This window comes from Ursus maritimus (genome assembly GCF_017311325.1).
Source record: "Ursus maritimus isolate PB19 chromosome X unlocalized genomic scaffold, ASM1731132v1 scaffold_X1, whole genome shotgun sequence".
Taxonomy (NCBI): Eukaryota; Metazoa; Chordata; class Mammalia; order Carnivora; family Ursidae; genus Ursus; species Ursus maritimus.
The window spans coordinates 96,479,796-96,489,484 of NW_024423319.1; positions in this window are offsets into that span (position 1 = coordinate 96,479,796).

Here is a 9,689-nt window from a genome sequence, read left to right on the forward strand (position 1 = left end):
TTACAGTGTATTAACTGTTTACCAGTTATATACTATATAATATATTTATCTCCCTACTAACTTGTGGAGTTATCAGTCTACACGTTAATGTGAAAAATTTTGGCAGATATCTATCTTTAGGACAAATACTTGATATCAGCTATGCTATGAATTATTGGTTTTGGGTGGAAGAGGGAAAATATATTCATATTACATGTTTAACCCAAAGGCAGAAGTGTGGAATGGGCTTTAATTGATAACTTATGGAGCATCTTTGCTGTGAGAAAAGTATTACAGAATGTTGTTTCTTCAACCATGAGCAAATGAAGCAGAGATGGCCAGTTTCACCCCAAGATCTGTCCTCTTTTATAGAGGTAGAACTGCTGATTTTTAGCTGAGCCTCTAGTTTTCCAAAGTAAAATGTACATTTCTCACCCTGCACTGAAGCTGGGTATGACTGTATGGCCTTGCTCAGACAACTGGGCCAGAATCAGAATTCATATGTGAAAGTTCCGGGAAGATAAATCATGATCTTTTTTCTCCCATCTTCCTCATCCTTCTTCACTTCTACTTGGAACGGAAATATGATAGCTGGTGTAGCCATTTGGACCACAAAAGGAAGTCACATGTTGAAGAAGACAAATCAGTAATATAAATTTTCTGTGTCTCTCATGTTCATGGGGCCACTCTACTGACTCTCAACTGTGTCTTCTTGTTTGAGAGAGAAGGAAATTTCTGTTGTTCTTAGCATCTGTGCTTTTCAGTTTTCTGTCACTTTGAGCCAAACTCTAATCCCAGTGAATTCTGGGAAGAATCACTGACAACCTGCAATGGGCAGTTAAGAAGTACTCTCTTAGTCACTGCGAAGTTTAGGGTGAAAAAGAGACAATGTTGTGTTTCACAGAGTTTACATTCTAATGGGATAAGATAGACAGTAAGCACATTTCTAATAATATGGTTATGAATGTAATCATACAATTGATAGAGCATGAATCTGGATTTTAACAGTTCTTCATAATTAAAAAGGAAGGAAAGGTCTCTATGAAGTAGTGATATTTGAGCTAATACCTAAACTAATAATAAACAGATCAATATGTATGACGATCTGGATCAAAGAACTGCAGACAGAAGAGCAGGGAGCACAAAGGGAAGGATGAACTTGGCATGATCAAGAAATAGAAAAATATGGCTTGAGTGGTTAGAGTAGAGAGAGTAGTCGAAAGAGCAGCAGTGGAAGATGCCGTTAGATGGTAGTGTGGGAGCCAGATCAAACAGGGCTCGATAGGCAATGGATGAAAGCAAGTCCAAAAAGACATACTTAAGATTTCTGTCCTGGCATCTTTTCTCTCTCTACTTCTCCCTTTTCCCTTTGTCTTTTCCTTCCTCTTTTCTTTCTTTCATTCATTGTACAATGTGATCTATTTCTAGAACCCCAAACCCAGAACTCCATTTTACTGTTTTAGGTATACTTTCACATATTCAGTTATATAGGAAGGCCTAGTCTAGGGGATTTTCCCCCACTAGTAATTTGTATTACAAATTTCAAAAGAATAACTTTTAAATCAAGTTTTGGAATGGAAACAATGCATTATTTGGGGGATCTTCCAAATACGTATATTTGTTTATAAATAACATAGATCTCCGAGCGTTAACTTAGGATCTTTTGTTGATGAGACATTTCTAATTATGGAACACAATATTCAGGATAAATACATTTGATTCATTCAACATAGATTTTTACCTCCACCACTGTTTTAAAATAGTTTCGAGGTTCCAATAGGCAGATACTGTTAAGACGAATCTGTGTCTCTTGTTGGTAGTGAATGTAATTTAATTGACTTAGAGCCCTATAAGAAAGGATTTCAAAGTGGATTCTAAATTCAGTTATTTCAAAGGTGAGTATGAGAGAAGGGGGAGATGACAGAAACCCATAAGATTGTTATAGAAGTTTGGGTAGGGGACTGAGAACGAACCCAAAGTCGTCACTTATTCCATTATTGGCAAAAATGGAAATTCCCATAAACTTCTGGTGGGAGAATAAGTAAATTCTTAGAAGTATATTGGAGATTACATAGGCAGTATGAATTAAAATTTAAAATGGGCACGTGTCTTAAATTTGCATAGATGTGTACATGGGCTACATCCTAAATATTTCCTTAACAATAGAGTTAAATAAGTTATGACAAAGTGATGAATAGGAAATTGTGCAGCCATCAAAATTTTAAAGTATTTTTACAAATACAAGTAGAAAAAATGTGACCTATTAAAGAATTTTGAAACTAGATTATAAAATAGTATTTGTAGTATGATGTTTAGCATAAGGTATATTGAATATGAATGTAAGGAAGATACACTGTAGGACAGAAAGAGACTCTCACAAATGAGTATTTTTTGGAGATGGTCCTCAGATAATTGAGTGTATCTTTGCGATATAGTTATGGGTAATTTTCAAAACTTTTTTTCTAGTGAAAGTTACTATTTTATAATTTAAAACTTTTTTGTTTAGAGCAAAACAGTGAACTCACAAAAACATTGAGGTGATTAGAAGGCAATATATAGAGATTAATGGGAAATGGGTGAGAAAATAATGTATTGAAAATATACTATTTGTTTTTTTTTTGTTTTTGTTTTTTCGAGAAATCATTTTTGAAATGATGGCATCCAAAAAATCTATCCTACTAGGAAACAATTGCCTAATGCGAACTATTGTTTTGTTAGTAAGTCTCATAGAGAGTAGCATAGAAACTCCCGCGGCTGTGAAACGGAAAGCTGTCTGGCACGCTATATTGAGGGACGCAGACCCTGAATGAGTGTTCTCCACTGAAAGAATCTTGGTTGACAGATAGAAAAATGTCTTCTGTTATGAATTCATCTTAACTTAGTCTTTCCTAAAAAAGACTTTATTTATTTGAGAGGAAGTGCGCATGAGAGAGTAAACATGAGAGTGTAAGTGGAGGGGCAGAGGGAGAGTGAGAGACTCCCCCACTGAGCAGGGAGCCCAACATGGGGCTCGATCCCAGGACCCTGGGATCATGACCTGAGCCAAAGGCAGACGCTTAACTGACTGAGTCGCCCAGGTGCCCCTCATCTTAACATAGTCTTAAATTGAAAAGTATGGTCCTTCTTGAGAAACCATCTCAGAAATTCCCTTAATGTCAACTAAATTAGAATACAGGTTGTTTTTTAAACATGTAAATTGGTATTGAAAATGTTATGGAACCTGTATACAGTTTAAAAATTTATTAAATATAAGTAGTGCCTTTTTGTGTGAAACAGACAAAATATCTCCAACAATATCTTATTCTGAATTTTCCCTAGATTGAAAAAAATTACTCAGATCCTATATTCTGCCCACATATTCTGCCTATTTATTGCAGGATGACTTCTGATTCTTCTATGAAAGAACACTTGTACATGATTTTTTAAAAATCATGATATAAAAAGAGTTGTTTTCAAGGAAAAGATTAAAGCCCGGGGCCCAAAAAATTTTATTTACATCTGAGATACAAAGTTGTTTTTCCTACAGCATTTTCCACAATAAAGGCTTTTTAATAGAGAGCTGTAAGTATATTTTGTTGTGAGATAAAAAGTAATAACTTGATTGGTCAAAATAGAGAGAATCAAGCTTAAAGGCATCCTTGCTTGACCTTGCGTACACAATCTCAGAAACCTCACAGTCCCATCTTTCTCTTGAGTCTTTGTGGGCAAGTTTGTTTACAGCTCAGGTCACATTTGCTTGTGTTTGCAGTAACTGAGCCCTTTTGGGCTCCAAGCATGGTACAAGATAATTGGCATATACTGCAAGGATAAAACAATGAAACCGATAAGCTATTGAAGTGCTTACAATCCTCAATGATCTAGTGACCTTGACATTTATGCTAAGAAGTTCTAAACTACGAAAATTGAGGAGAAGAATGGGGAGGATATTTACTACAAAGAAATAGCATGTACAAAGGCCCTCAGGCTTGAACAAGTTAGTGAACTTGGGAAACTGAAAGAGGCCAGTCAGTATCTGTGGAGCTTAAGGGTTAGCCCGAGAAGAGGTCCATGTAATGAAGTAGGAGAGTTTGACAGGGAGCTTTCAAGTCTAGAAAGATTTTTTTAAGATTTATGTATTTTTTTGAGAGAGAGACAGAGAGACAGAGAGACAGAGAGCAAGGGTGGGGCAGAGGGAGAGGAAAGTAGAGAATTGCCAGCAGACCCCCCCCCCCCGCCGGGTGCGGAGCCCTCCTCGGGGCTCGATCTCAGGACCCTGAGATCAGGACCTGAAATGAAATCAAGAGTCAGACACTTAACCAGTTAAGCCACTCAAATGCCCCAGAGTCTAGAAAGATTTTTAACTTTACCTACTCTAAGGTGACTAGGAAGTCTCTGAAGGATTAGGGAGAATGTAATGATGAGATGTACACTTCTAAGGGTGTCACTCTGATGCTGTTTGCCATGAAGAAGACATTGGGCAGGTCAGGAGTACAGAGTTACAGGTCAGGCACAGATTGGCTGGAAGAAATGGTGCTTACCCACGCAGTCAGTTTAGGTAGACTTTCCAATTTCGTTAGCCGAGGAATTTCAAAGGCTGGATGACCACATAAACAGGAATAGATACACGACTTGACAATATAGATTGCCTTGGCCCATCAGAGTTATCAGGGGCGTAGGTAAGCAAGACCCTAAATACCCAAGGTAAGGTGAGTCCAGTTCTAGGAAGTACAGTCCTTCTTATGACCCTGCCCTGTTGAATTTGGATCTGACATCACCATTTTAGAAGAATTTGAACTAATAATTTATGTACTTCCATTTGTGGGTATATTTTTATAAAGATCTGTTTTTTCTGGTCCTTAAACCAAAGTTAGACTCATCAAGGCCACGTTATCATCAGTGGGTGAAAATTCTCTCTTTGGGAGCCCCTTTTACTTCTACAGGTGGCTTGAGCAAGTCTGTTGGCCTCACATGAAAGTATATTTTGCAGCGAGCAAGACAGGATACGAAGATGAGTTGGATAGTAGGTATTGGTTTGGAGAAAGTAAAAATCATAGAGGAATGCCAAAGAAATAGATAGTGGGGCCATTTGGCTGATCTTCCTAACTTAAAAGCAACCATTCCACTAATTAACAACTAGGAAATGAACATCTCCAAGTGTAGAATTCACGTCATTTTGCGCTGGCTTCATGCTCTAAATTTTGCTCCCCTCATTTATCTGTCCCTTACTTTTCAGAACTATATAATTTAGTGCTTTCCTTTTCTAGTATGGAAGAAAAGGAGCTTCTTCTCAGATAACTAACTCATATGAGTAGCACAACTTAGCTCAAAATCATTGGCAACGATGTTGATTGCAACAATGTTTTAATAGTGAAAATATCCTAAATATCCTTAATGCCTGTGATGGAATGCTATTGAGTAGCTAAAAGGGACGTATCACATGCGTCTTCCTCAACTGAGCGTGCTATTGCTACCTAGGGGACATTTGGCAAAGTTTGGAGACTTTTTTTAATTGAAGTGACTGCGGAGGAGGATGTTCCACTGGCTTCTAGTGGGTAGAAGCCAGGGATGCTACCAACCATCCTAGAATGCAAAGGACAGCTCTCCTCTCCCAACACCAAAGCATTGTCCAAGCCAAAATGTCAGTAGTGCCGCTTTTGAGAAACTCTGTATTATGTCTACATGTCATAGTAATGACATATCCCAAATACATAATGTTGAATGAAAAAGAGGAAAGTCTTAGAATGACAGGAAAGTATGCTAGTATGCACATTATTTTCATGCTAGCTGCTAAAACAAACCAAACCCCAAACTTCAGAGAGTTAACAGCCATGGATTCCGTACTCATGTCCCCCTCCATGGCAGCATGTGGCTTTTGTACATGGTGTGATACAAATCTCGAGACTTCTCCCTTCTGTTTGATCCACCATCTCTTTGATCTCAGAATCCTCTGCATTCAGCCATTGAATGGGGAAGAAAGAGTGGAAAGGACATGTTAGCTCTTGAAAATCACAAACACAGAATTGACACAAATTACTTCCACTCATATTCCACTGGGAGAAACTAATCAAATAACCACACATTGGATGTGAGAAGGGCTATGAAATGTTGTTAGAGGGTGAACAGCCTCTCCCTCAGCAGTACCACCGCAGTATGAGGAGGAGGAACAAGGATTGCTCTGGACAGCTGCTTAGTTCTGTGAAGGGCACCCAGCACATAAGTAAATTGGTAAAAGTCACACACACACACACACACACACACACACACACACACACAATACCATGTGTTGTTCTTGAATATAGAGATGTATGTGGAAAATAGAACAATTGGACTGGATTGCTGAGCATAAAATTCACATCTGATGGCCACCTATGAAGGAGGGGGGGATAGGAGACTAGATCTCGAGATAAGGGAGCAAGAGTCTTCCAACATATCTGTATTGCTTTCTTTTAGGATTGAATTATGAACACCGAATTAGTTAAGACAAGGTATTAGTAACTATGATTTCTTGGTTATGTATACATATGCACTTGTATAGACTTCTCTATTTGATTTTACCTTCTTCAAAAAAATAATGAACCAGTTGAGTAAATCCAACTTGTTTAATGTCAAAAAGTTTATTTCTAAATTGATAAAATGAGATAGAACTTATATATTATTTCTAAGCCCTATGTAAAAAGTGTGGTCATATAGAAGAATTTTTATAAAAGCTCTTATTGATATAAAAATATAACTTGGAGGAACATAATACAGTACATATTCCTTTTCAGGTTTATCTACAGAACACAATACCGACATGCTCCCAGGCTTCTTGAGAAAATTGTATATATAACATGATCGTACAGTAGTTCTCCCTTATCTGCAGTTTTGCTTTTTGCATTCTCAGTTATCCGCGGTCAATGGTGTTACGGAAGCAGACGATCCTCCCTCTGATGTATAATCACAAGGTCACTGGTGGCGTAACACTACATGATAGTACGTGTCATTTATTTCTCTTCATCTCATCCCATAGGCATTATAGCATCTCCCATCACCACAAGAAGGATGAGTACAATTCAATAAGACACTTTGAAAGAGAGATGACATTCACATAACATATTACAGTGTATTGCTATAGTAGTTTTATTATTATTGTAAATTTCTCACTGTGCTGATTTATAAATTAAACTTTATCATAGGTATGTATGTATAGGAAAAAACACTGTCCGTAGGGTTTTGTAGTATCCACGGGTTCAGGCATTCCCTGGGGGTCTTGGTACGTATACCCCATAGATAAAGGGGATCCACTGTATGTTGTTGCAAATACCCATCTTCCTTGCTTACTTCAGTCTCTCTGGGAGCATCATCTTTTCTTCCTGAAATATACCTGATTTTTCAAGCCTTGTTGTGAATATTAATAATATATCTGCCTTGCAAGAAATAGAAAAGCAAATCAAATACACTTTAGTATTCAAACCTCTCACACACCCTCGCACGCACGTGCGCGCACGCGTGTGTGTGTGTGTGTGTGTGTGTGTGTGTGTGTGTGTTGGTTTCTATAGTAGTAGAATTCAAGGAAAACTAAAAAATCAAGCTGTAGGAATTGTGGGGACATGGCCTTTCCCCTAGTTGTCTGCTCCTGAGGATGACTGAGTATACAGTGCTCAGTTGATGAGTCTCAGGTAAAACACTCCAGGGGGAGCATCTGTGTGTCCCCCTTGGAGTCAGGCATCAATATTCGTGGTCCAATCAGCCCTGGCTGAAAGACATTGTCACACAGTACAAACATGACACAGGGACTATGTTTATGGGTTTATTGGAATGGAAAAGGTGGCAGTTTTCAGAAAAGGGAGACAAATTGTGGGCTGGGCAGGGCTTCCCACGTCTCTCTCTCTCACTTGGTGTGCTCCATGCCCCACACTATTTATGCAGAAAGAATTCTGAGTTTAGTCATTTGATCCTCTAGTTTTCAATCTATGCAAATGAAAAATGTGTTTCAAAGGCTTCATGTATGTTTTTCTTCCTATGAATTAGGAATGCATCACTGTGTAGTGTTAGAACATGAACTGTATCAAGTTCATCCTTCCCCAGCATTACAACATGAAAAGTAAGGAGTAATTTAAACTCTTCGTAAACTGTGATTTTAATAAGAATAAAAATGACTGGTTTATTATGTTACATTATCTAAGGTTTTGTATTTGGTTTCCTTTTTAAAGAATATACTTTATAAGTTAATAAAGAAGGCAATTGAAAATATACCTGTGTAGGGGCGCCTGGGTGGCACAGCGGTTAAGCGTCTGCCTTTGGCTCAGGGCGTGATCCCGGCGTTACGGGATCAAGCCCCACATCAGGCTCCTCCACTATGAGCCTGCTTCTTCCTCTCCCACTCCCCCTGCTTGTGTTCCCTCTCTCTCTGGCTGTCTCTATCTCTGTCAAATAAATAAATAAATAAATCTTTAAAAAAAAAAGAAAATATACCTGTGTAAATTGTAGACATAATAAACTAAAATTATATCAGCCCAGTTATAAAGGAGCACATAGGAATAGCTTATTAGCTAACTCTCCTTCTTAGGTCCTTATGCAAACCCCAAAACCTGTTGTTATTTATCACTTATTAGGAACCAAAAAGAGTCCCAAATGTTACTTTGATGAGCAGGATGCAATGAAGTACTGTGTTAAAGGCCTTATTAAACACTTCAGTGAAATAGGAAGTCATTTATGCAGCATAGTTAATACCCCTCACTGAATTTAAACTATGATTTTCAAAGGAAAAAGCTGCTCCTCTCTCATAATTTTATCTTTACTTACTCTCTTTCTTGTCAAATACCAATGCATTTAACAAGATTCAATGGAGAACTTCTATATGTTATGCGCTGTGTTAGTATTAGGCCAAAAGAAGGAAGGAAAGAAAAGGAAGGAAGGAAGGAAGGAAGGAAGGAAGGAAGGAAGGGAGGGAGGGAGGGAGGGAGGAAGGAAGGAAGGGAGGGAGGGAGGAAGGGAGTCTTTGCTTTTGAATTTCTCAGCACAATGACATGAGACGGAAAAACAAAATAACAGACATAAAAAGGGCCTATAATTGGAGAGGTAGAGGAGACTGGCTTTACAAGAAAGTGCCTGCACTGAGGAAGGCATTAATCATAAATAAAAACGTTTCAGCAAGATTACAAAAGTTTGTGTAAACCTTAATAAAAAGCTTAGAAGGAAATATCTAACATAAAAAAAGAAGTGGTTCAGCAAAAATTACTTTGTATTTAACTGTGTTAAAACATTTTTAAATAGTTTTGTCTTACATTTAATTGGGATGATTTTGGAAAGTTAACACCTTCTAAAATTCATGAACTATTTGCTATGTATTGTTATTTCCTTTAGAAAAACATTCTAATTATTGGAAAAAAATAGATTGTTTTAATGTATTTTTATATTCAAACCAAATGTGCTTAACTCAGAACTTGGGTTCCTCATTAACTACCAGTCTTGACCTTGACTAAAGCACTTAAAATACTAGGCAGTGTGGTAGCTGTATATTGTACTGCCTACCTTGTTCAAACTAGACGTGTGTAATTAATGAATATATATATTTATATATGCATTCAGTATATATATTATATACTTGTCATATACTGGTCAATAATTTCAGAAGATGGGGATTTTTTGTTTGCTTCGTTTTGACAGAGGTTTCATTAAATTAAATAGGAAAATACATCTACATATTAAAGTTTCAAATATTTCAGCGAACTGAGATATTTTTATTGCTG